Raw genomic sequence first — 13,261 nt, 5'->3', positions numbered from 1 at the left:
GCTCACCCACTGACACCTTTGGGTGCTGTCACTGAGGGAGCCACGCTTCCTTCCCACTTTGCCCACACACCAGAAACCCGAGGGCAGAATATTAGACAGGTGCAAGACTGCAAAAGCTGGGGCTGTGTGTGTGCATTAATTGTTCAAGGTAGTAGGACAGGTTCAGCAGGATGCTAATAGCACACGGTATCGTGGGCTTCATAAATAGAGGCACAGAGCTCAAAAACAAGGAAGTTATGACGAAGCCTTTATAAAACACTGACTCGATCCCAACTGGAAAATTGTGTCCGAACTTTAAAAGGGATGTGAAGGCTTTAGAGAGGGAGTGTTTGATGGGACAGTGTAGAGGGAGCTTTACTCTGTATCTAACCCCCTGTACCTGCCCTGGGAGTGTGTGATGGGACAGTGTAGGGGGAGCTTTACTCTGTATCTAACCCCCTGTACTTGCCCTGGGAGTGTTTGATGGGACAGTGTAGAGGGAGCTTTACTCTGTATCTAACCCCCTGCACCTGCCCTGGGAGTGTTTGATGGGACAGTGTAGAGGGAGCTTTACTCTGTATCTAACCCCCTGCACCTGCCCTGGGAGTGTTTGATGGGACGGTGCAGAGGGAGCTTTACTCTGTATCTAACCCCCTGTACCTGCCCTGGGAGTGTTTGATGGGACAGTGCAGAGGGAGCTTTACTCTGTATCTAACCCCCTGTACCTGCCCTGGGAGTGTTTGATGGGACAGTGTAGAGGGAGCTTTACTCTGTATCTAACCCCCTGTACCTGCCCTGGGAGTGTTTGATGGGACAGTGCAGAGGGAGCTTTACTCTGTATCTAACCCCCTGTACCTGCCCTGGGAGTGTTTGATGGGACAGTGTAGAGGGAGCTTTACTCTGTATCTAACCCCCTGCACCTGCCCTGGGAGTGTTTGATGGGACAGTGTAGAGGGAGCTTTACTCTGTATCTAACCCCCTGCACCTGCCCTGGGAGTGTTTGATGGGACAGTGTAGAGGGAGCTTTACTCTGTATCTAACCCCCTGTACCTGCCCTGGGAGTGTTTGATGGGACAGTGTAGAGGGAGCTTTACTCTGTACCTAACCCCGTGCTGTATCTGACCTGTTTGCTGTGTTTGCAGAGTGTCGTTAGATCAGATTAGAAGCGGGATAACCACCTGCACGTCTCACTGCTAGCTCTCTGTTGCATTCTTTGAAGTTCTAACCACGATAGATTTGTTCTTGTCTGTGCATCACGTCCATTCTGTCTGCAACATCCGGCACCCTCTAGAACCTTCGATGCACAATTGTTCCACCCTCCACCCCCTGTAAACTTCATCTCCTCCAAAACTCGGCTGACCCCGTGTCCTAACTCGCACCGAGTCCCACTCACCCATCACCCCGTGTGCTCACTGCCCCTGTGTCCTAACTCGCACCGAGTCCCGCTCACCCATCACCCCCTGTGCTCACTGCCCCCGTGTCCTAACTCGCACCGAGTCCCGCTCACCCATCACCCCGGGATCACTGACCCCGTGTCCTAACTCGCACCGAGTCCCTCTCACCCATCACCCCCTGTGCTCACTGCCCCCGTGTCCTAACTCGCACCCAGTCCCACTCACCCATCACCCCCATAGCTCACTGACCCCGTGTCCTAACTCGCACCGAGTCCCACTCACCCATCGCCCCCTGTGCTCACTGCCCCCGTGTCCTAACTCGCACCGAGTCCCGCTCACCCATCACCCCCTGTGCTCACTGACCTCCCGGTTAAGCAATGACTCGATTTCAAAATTCTCATCCTCCTCTTCAAATCTCTCCTCACCCCTACACCCCTCCCTATCTCTGTAACGCCCTCCAGCCCCTACACCCCTCCCTATCTCTGTAACCCCCTCCAGCCTCTACACCCCTCCCTATCTCTCTAACCTCCTCCAGTCCCCTACACCCCTCCCTATCTCTGTAACTTCCTCCAGCCCCTACACCCCTCCCTATCTCTGTAACCTCCTCCAGTCCCCTACACCCCTCCCTATCTCTGTAACCTCCTCCAGCCTCTACACCCCTCACTATCTCTGTAACCTCCTCGAGCCCCACAACCTCTGCGCCCCTCTAATTCTGCACTCCTGACCATCCCTGATTATAATCGCTCCACCATCGGTGGCCGTGCCTTCTGTTGCCTGGGCCCCAAGCTCTGGAACTCCTTCCCTAAACCTCTCCGCCTCTCTCTCCTCCTTCAAGACGCTCCTTAAAACTTATATCACCTGCCCTAATTTCTACTCATGTGGCTCGGTGTCAAATTTATTCTCTCACAATACTCCTCTCATTGGTGGCCAATGAAGCCAATGTAGGTCAGTGAGCACAGGGGGTGATGGGTGAGCGGGACTCGGTGAGAGTTAGAACACGGGGTCAGTGAGCACAGGGGGTGATGGGTGAGTGGGACTGGGTGTGAGTTAGGACACGGGGTCAGTGAGCACAGGGGGTGATGGGTGAGTGGGACTCGGTGCAAGTTAGGACACGGGGTCAGTGAGCACAGGGGGTGATGGGTGAGTGGGGCTGGGTGTGAGTTAGGACACGGGGTCAGTGAGCACAGGGGGTGATGGGTGAGTGGGACTCGGTGCAAGTTAGGACACGGGGTCAGTGAGCACAGGGGGTGATGGGTGAGCGGGACTGGGTGTGAGTTAGGACACGGGGTCAGTGAGCACAGGGGGTGATGGGTGAGTGGGACTGGGTGTGAGTTAGGACACGGGGTCAGTGAGCACAGGGGGTGATGGGTGAGTGGGACTCGGTGTGAGTTAGGACACGGGGTCAGTGAGCACAGGGGGTGATGGGTGAGCGGGACTCGGTGAGAGTTAGAACACGGGGTCAGTGAGCACAGGGGGTGATGGGTGAGCGGGACTGGGTGAGAGTTAGGACACGGGGTCAGTGAGCACAGGGGGTGATGGGTGAGTGGGACTGGGTGTGAGTTAGGACACGGGGCAGTGAGCACAGGGGGTGATGGGTGAGTGGGACTCGGTGCGAGTTAGAACACGGGGTCAGTGAGCACAGTGGGTGATGGGTGAGCGGGACTCGGTGTGAGTTAGGACACGGGGGCAGTGAGCACAGTGGGTGATGGGTGAGCGGGACTCGGTGTGAGTTAGGACATGGGGTCAGTGAGCACAGGGGGTGATGGGTGAGTGGGACTGGGTGAGAGTTAGGACACGGGGGCAGTGAGCACAGGGGGTGATGGGTGAACGGGACTGGGTGCAAGTTAGGACACGGGTCAGTGAGCACAGGGGGTGACGGGTGAGCGGGACTGGGTGCGAGTTAGGACATGGGGCAGTGAGCACAGGGAGTGATGGGTGAGCGGGACTGGGTGCGAGTTAGGACATGGGGGCAGCGAGCACAGTGGGTGATGGGTGAGTGGGACTCGGTGCGAGTTAGGACACGGGGCAGCGAGCACAGGGGGTGATGGGTGAGCGGGACTGGGTGTGAGCTAGACACGGGGTCAGCGAGCACAGGGGGTGATGGGTGAGCGGAACTCGGTGCGAGTTAGGACACGGGGCAGCGAGCACAGGGGGTGATGGGTGAGCGGGACTCGGTGCGAGTTAGGACATGGGGTCAGTGAGCACAGGGGGTGGTGGGTGAGTGGGACTCGGTGCGAGTTAGGACATGGGGTCAGTGAGCACAGGGGGTGGTGGGTGAGTGGGACTCGGTGCGAGTTAGGACACGGGGCAGCAGAGTTTTGGATCACCTCTAGTTTACGTCGGGTAGAGTGTGGGAGGCCAGCCAGGAGTGCGTTGGAATAGTCAAGTCTGGAGGTAACAAAGGCACGGATGAGGGTTTCAGCAACGGATGAGCTGAGGCAGGGGGCGGAGACGGACGATGTTACGGAGGGTGGAAACAGGCGGGTATAGTTATGCTGCGGGATATGTGGCCGGGAGCTCATTTCAGGGTCAGATATGATACCCAGGTTGCGTACCCAGGGACAGTGATGAAGGAGTCGATAATGTCAGGCGATGGATACGATTCCGCGACTGAGAAATATTGTGCCTTGCACAACATAAGAACGTAAGAAATAGGAGCAGGAGTGGGCCATTCGGCCCCTCGAGCCTCCTCCGCCATTTAATACGATCATGGCTGATCCGATCATGGACTCAGCTCCACTTCCCCGCCCGCTCCCCATAACCCTTCACTCCCTTATCGCTCAAAAATCTGTCTATCTCCGCCTTAAGTGCACTCAACGACTGAGCCTCCGCAGGGAATATACACTAAATGGTCGGACACTGAGAAGTGTAGAGGAACAGAGGGACCTGGGAGTGCAGGTCCACAGATCCCTGAAGGTAGCAGGCCAGGTGGATAAGGTGGTTAAGAAGGCATACGGAATACTTGCCTTTATTGGCCGAGGCATGGAATACAAGAGCAGAGAGGTTATACTTGAACTGTATAAAACACTGGTTAGGCCACAGCTGGAGTACTGCGTGCAGTTCTGGTCACCACATTACAGGAAGGATGTGATTGCACTGGAGAGGGTACAGAGGAGATTTACCAGGATGTTGCACTGGACAGGGTACAGAGGAGATTTACCAGGATGTTGCACTGGAGAGGGTACAGAGGAGATTTACCAGGATGTTGCACTGGAGAGGGTGCAGAGGAGATTTACCAGGATGTTGCACTGGAGAGGGTACAGAGGAGATTTACCAGGATGTTGCACTGGAGAGGGTACAGAGGAGATTGACCAGGATGTTGCACTGGAGAGGGTACAGAGGTGATTTACCAGGATGTTGCACTGGAGAGGGTGCAGAGGGGATTTACCAGGATGTTGCACTGGAGAGGGTACAGAGGAGATTTACCAGGATGTTGCACTGGAGAGGGTACAGAGGAGATTTACCAGGATGTTGCACTGGAGAGGGTACAGAGGAGATTTACCAGGATGTTGCACTGGAGAGGGTACAGAGGAGATTTACCAGGATGTTGCACTGGAGAGGGTACAGAGGAGATTTATCAGGATGTTGCACTGGAGAGGGTACAGAGGAGATTTACCAGGATGTTGCACTGGAGAGGGTACAGCGGAGATTTAGCAGGATGTTGCACTGGAGAGGGTACAGAGGAGATTTACCAGGATGTTCCCTGGACTGGAGAATTTTAGCGATGAGGAAAGATTGGATAGGCTCGGTCTGTTTTCTTTGGAACAGAGGAGGCTGAGGGGAGACCTGATTGAGGTGTATAAAATGATGACGGGCCTGGATAGAGTGGGTAGGAAGGACCCGTTTCCCTTGGCAGAGGGGTCAACAACCAGGGGGCACAGATTGACAGTAATTGGGGGGAGGTTTAGAGGGGATTTGAGGGGAAATGTCTTCACCCAGAGGGTGGTGGGGGTCTGGGGTGGAACTCACGGCCTGAAAGGGTGGTAGAGGCAGAAACCCTCACCACATTTGGATGTGCACTTGAAGTGCCGTAACCTACAGGGCTACGGACCGAGAGCGGGAAAGTGGGATTAGGCTGGGTAGCTCTTGGTTGGCCGGCACGGACACGATGGGCCGAAATGGCCTCCTTCCATGCTGTAAATTTCTCATCATCACCATCATAGGCAGTCCCTCGGAATCGAGGAAGACTTGCTTCCACTCTAAACACGAGTCCTTAGGTGGCTGAACAGTCCAATACGGGGAACCACAGTCCCTGTCACAGGTGGGACAGATAGACGTTGAGGGAAGGGGAGGGTGGGACTGGTTTGCCGCACGCTCCTTCCGCTGCCTGCGCTTGGTTTCTGCACGCTCTCGGCGACGAGACTCGAGGTGCTCAGCGCCCTCCCGGATGCACTCGCTCCACTTAGGGCAGACTGGTCTTTGGGCCAGGGACTCCCAGGTGTCGGTGGGGATGTTGCACTTTATCAGGGAGGCTTTGAGGGTGGTCCCTTGTAACGTTTCCTCTGCCCACCTTTGGCCCGTTTGCCCGTGAAGGAGTTCCGAGTAGAGCGCTTGCTTTGGGAGTCTCTTGTCTGGGGACATGCGGACAATGTGGCCCTGCCCAGCGGAGCTGGTCGAGTGTGGTCAGTGCTTCGATGCTGGGGATGTTGGGCCTGGTCGAGGACGCTAACGTTGGTGCGTCTGTCCTCCCGGGGGATTTGCAGGATCTTGTGGAGACATCGTTGGTGGTATTTCTCCAGCGACTTGAGGTGTCTACTGTACATGGTCCGTGTCTCTGAGCCATACAGGAGGGCGGGTATCACTACAGCCCTGTAGACCATGAGCTGGGTGGTGGATTTGAGGGCCTGGTCTTAGAATTTCTGTGATTCTACGAGCAGTGGATGGGGTTCAGTTTAAGCCACTTGGAACCCAACCTAAACTGTTATACACTGAGGTAACTCTTCGTATCCTGGAACATTGTGCGCATCTCCACAGGTCGGGGCTATAAAGAGATCGGGGCGGAGGAGCGGTGAGAGATCGGGGCGGAGGAGCGGCGAGAGATCGGGGCGGAGGAGCGGCGAGAGATCGGGGCGGAGGAGCGGCGAGAGATCGGGGCGGAGGAGCGGCGAGAGATCGGGGGGAGGAGGAGCGGCGAGAGATCGGGGCGGAGGAGCGGCGAGAGATCGGGGCGGAGGAGCGGCGAGAGATCGGGGCGGAGGAGCGGCGAGAGATCGGGGCGGAGGAGCGGCGAGAGATCGGGGCGGAGGAGCGGCGAGAGATCGGGGCGGAGGAGTATCGAGAGATCGGGGCGGAGGAGCGGCGAGAGATCGGGGGGAGGAGGAGCGGCGAGAGATCGGGGCGGAGGAGCGGCGAGAGATCGGGGCGGAGGAGCGGCGAGAGATCGGGGCGGAGGAGCGGCGAGAGATCGGGGCGGAGGAGCATCGAGAGATCGGGGCGGAGGAGCGGCGAGAGATCGGGGGCGGAGGAGCGGCGAGAGATCGGGGCGGAGGAGCATCGAGAGATCGGGGCGGAGGAGCGGCGAGAGATCGGGGCGGAGGAGCGGCCAGAGATCGGGGCGGAGGAGCGGCCAGAGATCGGGGCGGAGGAGCGGCGAGAGATCGGGGCGGAGGAGCGGCGAGAGATCGGGGCGGAGGAGCGGCGAGAGATCGGGGCGGAGGAGCGGCGAGAGATCGGGGGCGGAGGAGCATCGAGAGATCGGGGCGGAGGAGTGGCGAGAGATCGGGGGCGGAGGAGGGGCGAGAGATTGGGGCGGAGGAGCGGCGAGAGATCGGGGCGGAGGAGGGGCGAGAGATCGGGGGGAGGAGGAGCGGCGAGAGATCGGGGCGGAGGAGCGGCGAGAGATCGGGGCGGAGGAGCGGCGAGAGATCGGGGCGGAGGAGTATCGAGAGATCGGGGCGGAGGAGCGGCGAGAGATCGGGGCGGAGGAGCGGCGAGAGATCGGGGCGGAGGAGCGGCGAGAGATCGGGGGCGGAGGAGCGGCGAGAGATCGGGGCGGAGGAGCGGCGAGAGATCGGGGCGGAGGAGCGGCGAGAGATCGGGGGCGGAGGAGCGGCGAGAGATCGGGGGCGGAGGAGCGGCGAGAGATCGGGGCGGAGGAGCGGCGAGAGATCGGGGCGGAGGAGCGGCGAGAGATCGGGGCGGAGGAGCGGCAAGAGATCGGGGCGGAGGAGGGGCGAGAGATCGAGGCGGAGGAGCGGCCTGAGATCGGGGGGTGGAGGAGCGGCGAGAGATCGGGGCGGAGGAGCGGCGAGAGATCGGGGCGGAGGAGCGGCCAGAGATCGGGGCGGAGGAGCGGCCAGAGATCGGGGCGGAGGAGCGGCCAGAGATCGGGGCGGAGGAGCGGCGAGAGATCGGGGCGGAGGAGCGGCGAGAGATCGGGGCGGAGGAGCGGCGAGAGATCGGGGCGGAGGAGCGGCGAGAGATCGGGGCGGAGGAGCGGCGAGAGATCGGGGCGGAGGAGCGGCGAGAGATCGGGGCGGAGGAGCGGCGAGAGATCGGGGCGGAGGAGCGGCCAGAGATCGGGGCGGAGGAGCGGCCAGAGATCGGGGCGGAGGAGCGGCCAGAGATCGGGGCGGAGGAGCGGCGAGAGATCGGGGCGGAGGAGCGGCGAGAGATCGGGGCGGAGGAGCGGCGAGAGATCGGGGCGGAGGAGCGGCGAGAGATCGGGGGGCGGAGGTACAGGGTCCAGAAGAGGCGAGGGCCCCAGGGGCAGCACGGACCAGCCCACACTGTGTGCGATATGTGGGCGCACTGGGTCCGTGCAGCAGAGCTGGTCTCCAGTCGTCCTGGTTAACCCTTGCCCCTGGACCAAGACCTCGCTCTGTCAAGCCCCGTGTGGTGGCTGGTGTACAACGGTCACCCCACGTTAAAACAATCCACCCACAGGCATCTTCCACCCTTCAGGATGTAGTTCGGGATCCGGAATATTAGCTCCTTCATCGAAACCCCTGTGAACTCGTGTGGAAACAAGTCATCCTCGCTTCGAGGGACCGCCTGCTGTGATGCTGATCTTCGAGAAACTACATGCAAGGACCTTTTGCAAAGTTACGCACAGCCACGGGAAACTCACGTCTCAGGTCACAGCAGGAATGAGCCACAAATACTCACCACACAATCTACGCAAACGTCTCACCACCACGACAAAATGTCGAGTCCGTCTACGAGACATCCTGCTTGCTCACCGCTAACTGCTCTCACTGAGTCACGGGATAGCAGGCTGAGGCGATGGGATTTCGGTCGGCATTGGGGTGGGAAGGAGTTGAGGCCCATTGGCATTTGCGGACACTGGGAGAGATTGGGAAGAAAGAAAGACGTGCATTTATATAGCGCCTTTCACGACCACCGGACGTCCCAAAGCGCCTCACAGCCAATGAAGAACTTTTGGGAGTGCAGTCCCTGTTGTAATGTGGGAAACACGGCAGTCAATTAGCGCACAGCAAGCTCCCACACGCAGCGATGTGATAATGACCCAGATCATCTGATTGAGCGATAAATATTGGCCCCAGGACACCGGGGGGAACTCCCCCTGCACTTCTTCCAAATAGTGCCTCGATTTAATGCCTCATCAGAAAGACGGCACATCTGGCAGCGCGGCACTCCCTCAGTACTGCCCCTCCGACAGTGCGGCGCTCCCTCAGTACTGCCCCTCCGACAGTGCGGTGCTCCCTCAGTACCGCCCCTCCGACAGTGCGGCACTCCCTCAGTACTGCCCCTCCGACAGTGCGGCGCTCCCTCAGTACCGCCCCTCCGACAGTGCGGCGCTCCCTCAGTACCGCCCCTCCGACAGTGCGGCACTCCCTCAGTACTGCCCCTCCGACAGTGCGGCACTCCCTCAGTACTGCCCCTCCGACAGTGCAGCACTCCCTCAGTACTGCCCCTCCGACAGTGATGTGCTCCCTCAGTACCGCCCCTCCGACAGTGCGGCACTCCCTCAGTACTGCCCCTCCGACAGTGCAGTGCGGCACTCCCTCAGTACTGCCCCTCCGACAGTGCGGCGCTCCCTCAGTACTGCCCCTCCGACAGTGCGGTACTCCCTCAGTACCGCCCCTCCGACAGTGCGGCGCTCCCTCAGTACTGCCCCTCCGACAGTGCGGCGCTCCCTCAGTACTGCCCCTCCGACAGTGCGGTACTCCCTCAGTACCGCCCCTCCGACAGTGCGGCGCTCCCTCAGTACTGCACTGGGAGTGTCAGCCGAGATGTTTTGGTGCTGAAGAAGGGGTTGATTCCGTTGTTTATTTCTGTACAATGGGAGTGAATGCGAAGCGGATCGGATGAGGGGACCGAGTGTAATGTATCCAAGTTTGCTGCTGATACAAAGCTCGGTGGGAATGTAAGTTGTGAGGAGGATGCAGAGAGACTTCAAGGGGATATAGACGGGCTGAGTGAGTGGGCAAGAACACGGCAAATGGAATATAATGTCGGGAAATGTGAAGTTATCCACTTTGGTCGGTAAACTCGAAAAGCAGAGTATTTTGTAAACAGTGAGAGATTGTGAAATGTCGGTGTACAGAGGGACCTGGGTGTCCTTGTACACCAATCGCTGAAAGTTAACCTGCAGGTACAGCAAGTGTTTACAGCAAATGGTATGTTGGCCTTTATTACAGGAGGGTTTGAGTATAAGAGTAAAGATGTCTTACTGCAGTTATACAGGGCCCTGGTGAGACCACACCTGGAGTATTGTGTACAGTGTCGGTCTGCTTACCTAAGGAAGGATATACTTGTGGAGTTGAGGTAGATCAGCTATAATCTCTTTGAATGGTGGAGCAGGCTCGAGGGGCCGAATGGCCGACTCCTGCTCCTAATTCTTATGTCCATTGGGATTGTGTACAGTGGGAGTGAATGGGAAGGGGTTGGGTCCATTGGGATTGTGTAGAATGGGAGTGAATGGGAAGGGGTTTGGATGCATTGGGATTGTCTACAGTGGGAGTGAATGGGAAGGGGTTTGGGTCCATTGGGATTGAGTACAGAGGGAGTGAATGGGAAGGGGTTTGGGTCTATTGGGATTGTGCACGGTGGGAGTGAATGGGAAGGGGTTTGGGTCTATTGGGATTGTGTAGAGTGGGAGTGAATGGGAAGGGTTTTCGGTCCATTGGGATTGTGTAGAATGGGAGTGAATGGGAAGGGGTTTGGGTCCATTGGGATTGTGTAGAGTGGGAGTGAATGGGAAGGGGTTTGGGTCCATTGGGATTGTGTACAATGGGAGTGAATGGGAAGGGGTTTGGGTCCATTGGGATTGTGCACAGTGGGAGTGAATGGGAAGGGGTTTGGGTCCATTAGGATTGTGCACAGTGGGAGTGAATGGGAAGGGGTTTGGGTCCATTGGGATTGTATAGAGTGGGAGTGAATGGTAAGGGGTTTGGGTCCATTGGGATTGTGTACAGTGGGAGTGAATGGGAAGGGGTTTGGGTCCATTGGGATTGTGTACACTGCGAATGAATGGGAAGGGGTTGGGTCCATTGGGATTTTGTACAGTGGGAGTGAATGGGAAGGGGTTTGGGTCCATTGGGATTGTGTAGAATGGGAGTGAATGGGAAGGGGTTTGGGTCCATTGGGATTGTGTACAGTGGGAGTGAATGGGAAGGGGTTTGGGTCCATTGGGATTGTATACAATGGGAGTGAATGGGAAGGGGTTTGAGTCCATTGGGATTGTGCACAGTGGGAGTGAATGGGAAGGGGTTTGGGTCCATTGGGATTGTATAGAGTGGGAGTGAATGGGAAGGGGTTTGGGTCCATTGGGATTGTGTAGAATGGGAGTGAATGGGAAGGGGTTTGGGTCCATTGGGATTGTGTACAATGGGAGTGAATGGGAAGGGGTTTGAGTCCATTGGGATTGTGTACAATGGGAGTGAATGGGAAGGGGTTTGCGTCCATTGGGATTGTGTAGAGTGGGAGTGAATGGGAAGGGGTTTGGGTCCATTGGGATTGTGTACAATGGGAGTGAATGGGAAGGGGTTTGGGTCCATTAGGATTATGTACAGTGGGAGTGAATGGGAAGGGGTTTGGGTCCATTAGGATTGTGTACAGTGGGAGTGAATGGGAAGGGGTTTGGGTCCATTAGGATTGTGTACAGTGGGAGTGAATGGGAAGGGGTTTGGGTCCATTAGGATTGTGTACAGTGGGAGTGAATGGGAAGGGGTTTGGGTCCATTAGGATTGTGTACAGTGGGAGTGAATGGGAAGGGTTTGGGTCCATTAGGATTGTGTACAGTGGGAGTGAATGGGAAGGGTTTGGGTCCATTAGGATTGTGTACGATGGGAGTGAATGGGAAGGGGTTTGGGTCCATTAGGATTGTGTACAGTGGGAGTGAATGGGAAGGGTTTGGGTCCATTAGGATTGTGTACAGTGGGAGTGAATGGGAAGGGTTTGGGTCCATTAGGATTGTGTACAGTGGGAGTGAATGGAAAGGGTTTGGGTCCATTGGGATTGTGTACAGTGGGAGTGAATGGGAAGGGGTTTGGGTCCATTAGGATTGTGTACAGTGGGAGTGAATGGGAAGGGGTTTGGGTCCATTAGGATTGTGTACAGTGGGAGTGAATGGGAAGGGGTTTGGGTCTATTAGGATTGTGTACAGTGGGAGTGAATGGGAAGGGGTTTGGGTCCATTAGGATTGTGTACAGTGGGAGTGAATGGGAAGGGGCTTGGGTCCATTAGGATTGTGTACAGTGGGAGTGAATGGGAAGGGGTTTGGGTCCATTGGGATTGTGTACAATGGGAGTGAATGGGAAGGAGTTTGGGTCCATTAGGATTGTGTACAGTGGGAGTGAATGGGAAGGGGTTTGGGTCCATTGGGATTGTGTACAGTGGGAGTGAATGGGAAGGGGTTTGGGTCCATTAGGATTGTGTACAGTGGGAGTGAATGGGATGGGGTTTGGGTCCATTGGGATTGTGTACAGTGGGAGTGAATGGGAAGGGGTTTGGGTCCATTGGGATTGTGTACAGTGGGAGTGAATGGGAAGGGGTTTGGGTCCATTGGGATTGTGTACAGTGGGAGTGAATGGGAAGGGGTTTGGGTCCATTAGGATTGTGTACAGTGGGAGTGAATGGTGGTGCTTGTGTTGTACTACCGCAGTTGAATAGCTCGTGAAGGTTCGCTGACAAGGCCGAGTGTGGGGGTTGGGAGCATTTGTCAAAGAACAGTCATTATTCGAAGGATGTGTGCTGCACATGGAAATGTACTCCGGGGAGCAGAATCAGGAACAAAGCTGTAGGTTATGATGCCCTTGTTCGAGTGCTTATCGTGTTGTTTGTGGAGAGAGCAAGGCACCTTGGTGTTTATCTAGCAAATACCTGTGGGCGTGGGTCGGATAATCTCGCAAACATCCGATTAGCAATGCTGTGGCCTGCCCTTATCTGCCCAGTTCCTTTACCCAAACATTCCCCAGACCCAGCACCAACACAACGGTTAATTCTCACCTCAAGCAAATCACCACCTGAGAAACCACCCACTGCCGAGATCTCGGACACGGCGAATACAGAAACTGTTTGTTCAAATGTCCGCCCCAAATTCTGTTTCCTCACCGCCCCTCTGTCAACAACAGAGCAGCAAACCTGACACAAGTCACCTCCCAATCTGACCATCTCTCAGTATGAACGGCCTCCTCCTGTCCCTAATGTAACAGGCTCGAGGGGCTGAATGGCCTCCTCCTGTTCCTAATGTAACAGGCTCGAGGGGCTGAACGGCCTCCTCCTGTCCCTGATGTAACAGGCTCGAGGGGCTGAATGGCCTCCTCCTGTTCCTAATGTAACAGGCTCGAGGGGCTGAATGGCTTCCTCCTGTTCCTAATGTAACAGGCTCGAGGGGCTGAATGGTCTCCTCCTGTTCCTAATGTAACAGGCTCGAGGGGCTGAATGGCTTCCTCCTGTTCCTAATGTAACAGGCTCGAGGGGCT

At 56.9% G+C, this 13,261-nt stretch overlaps 1 protein-coding gene across 1 annotated transcript in view; it reads left to right on the top strand.

Annotated features, from left to right (window-relative positions):
- The window catches only part of rapgef3 (Rap guanine nucleotide exchange factor (GEF) 3), a 112,881-nt gene that overhangs the window by 3,400 nt on the left and 96,220 nt on the right, over window positions 1–13,261 (top strand). The window lies entirely within an intron of this gene.

The sequence above is a fragment of the Pristiophorus japonicus genome, unplaced genomic scaffold (assembly GCF_044704955.1).
Source record: "Pristiophorus japonicus isolate sPriJap1 unplaced genomic scaffold, sPriJap1.hap1 HAP1_SCAFFOLD_647, whole genome shotgun sequence".
In the NCBI taxonomy this organism is placed as follows: Eukaryota; Metazoa; Chordata; class Chondrichthyes; family Pristiophoridae; genus Pristiophorus; species Pristiophorus japonicus.
This window is presented reverse-complemented; position numbering and strand designations above follow the sequence as displayed.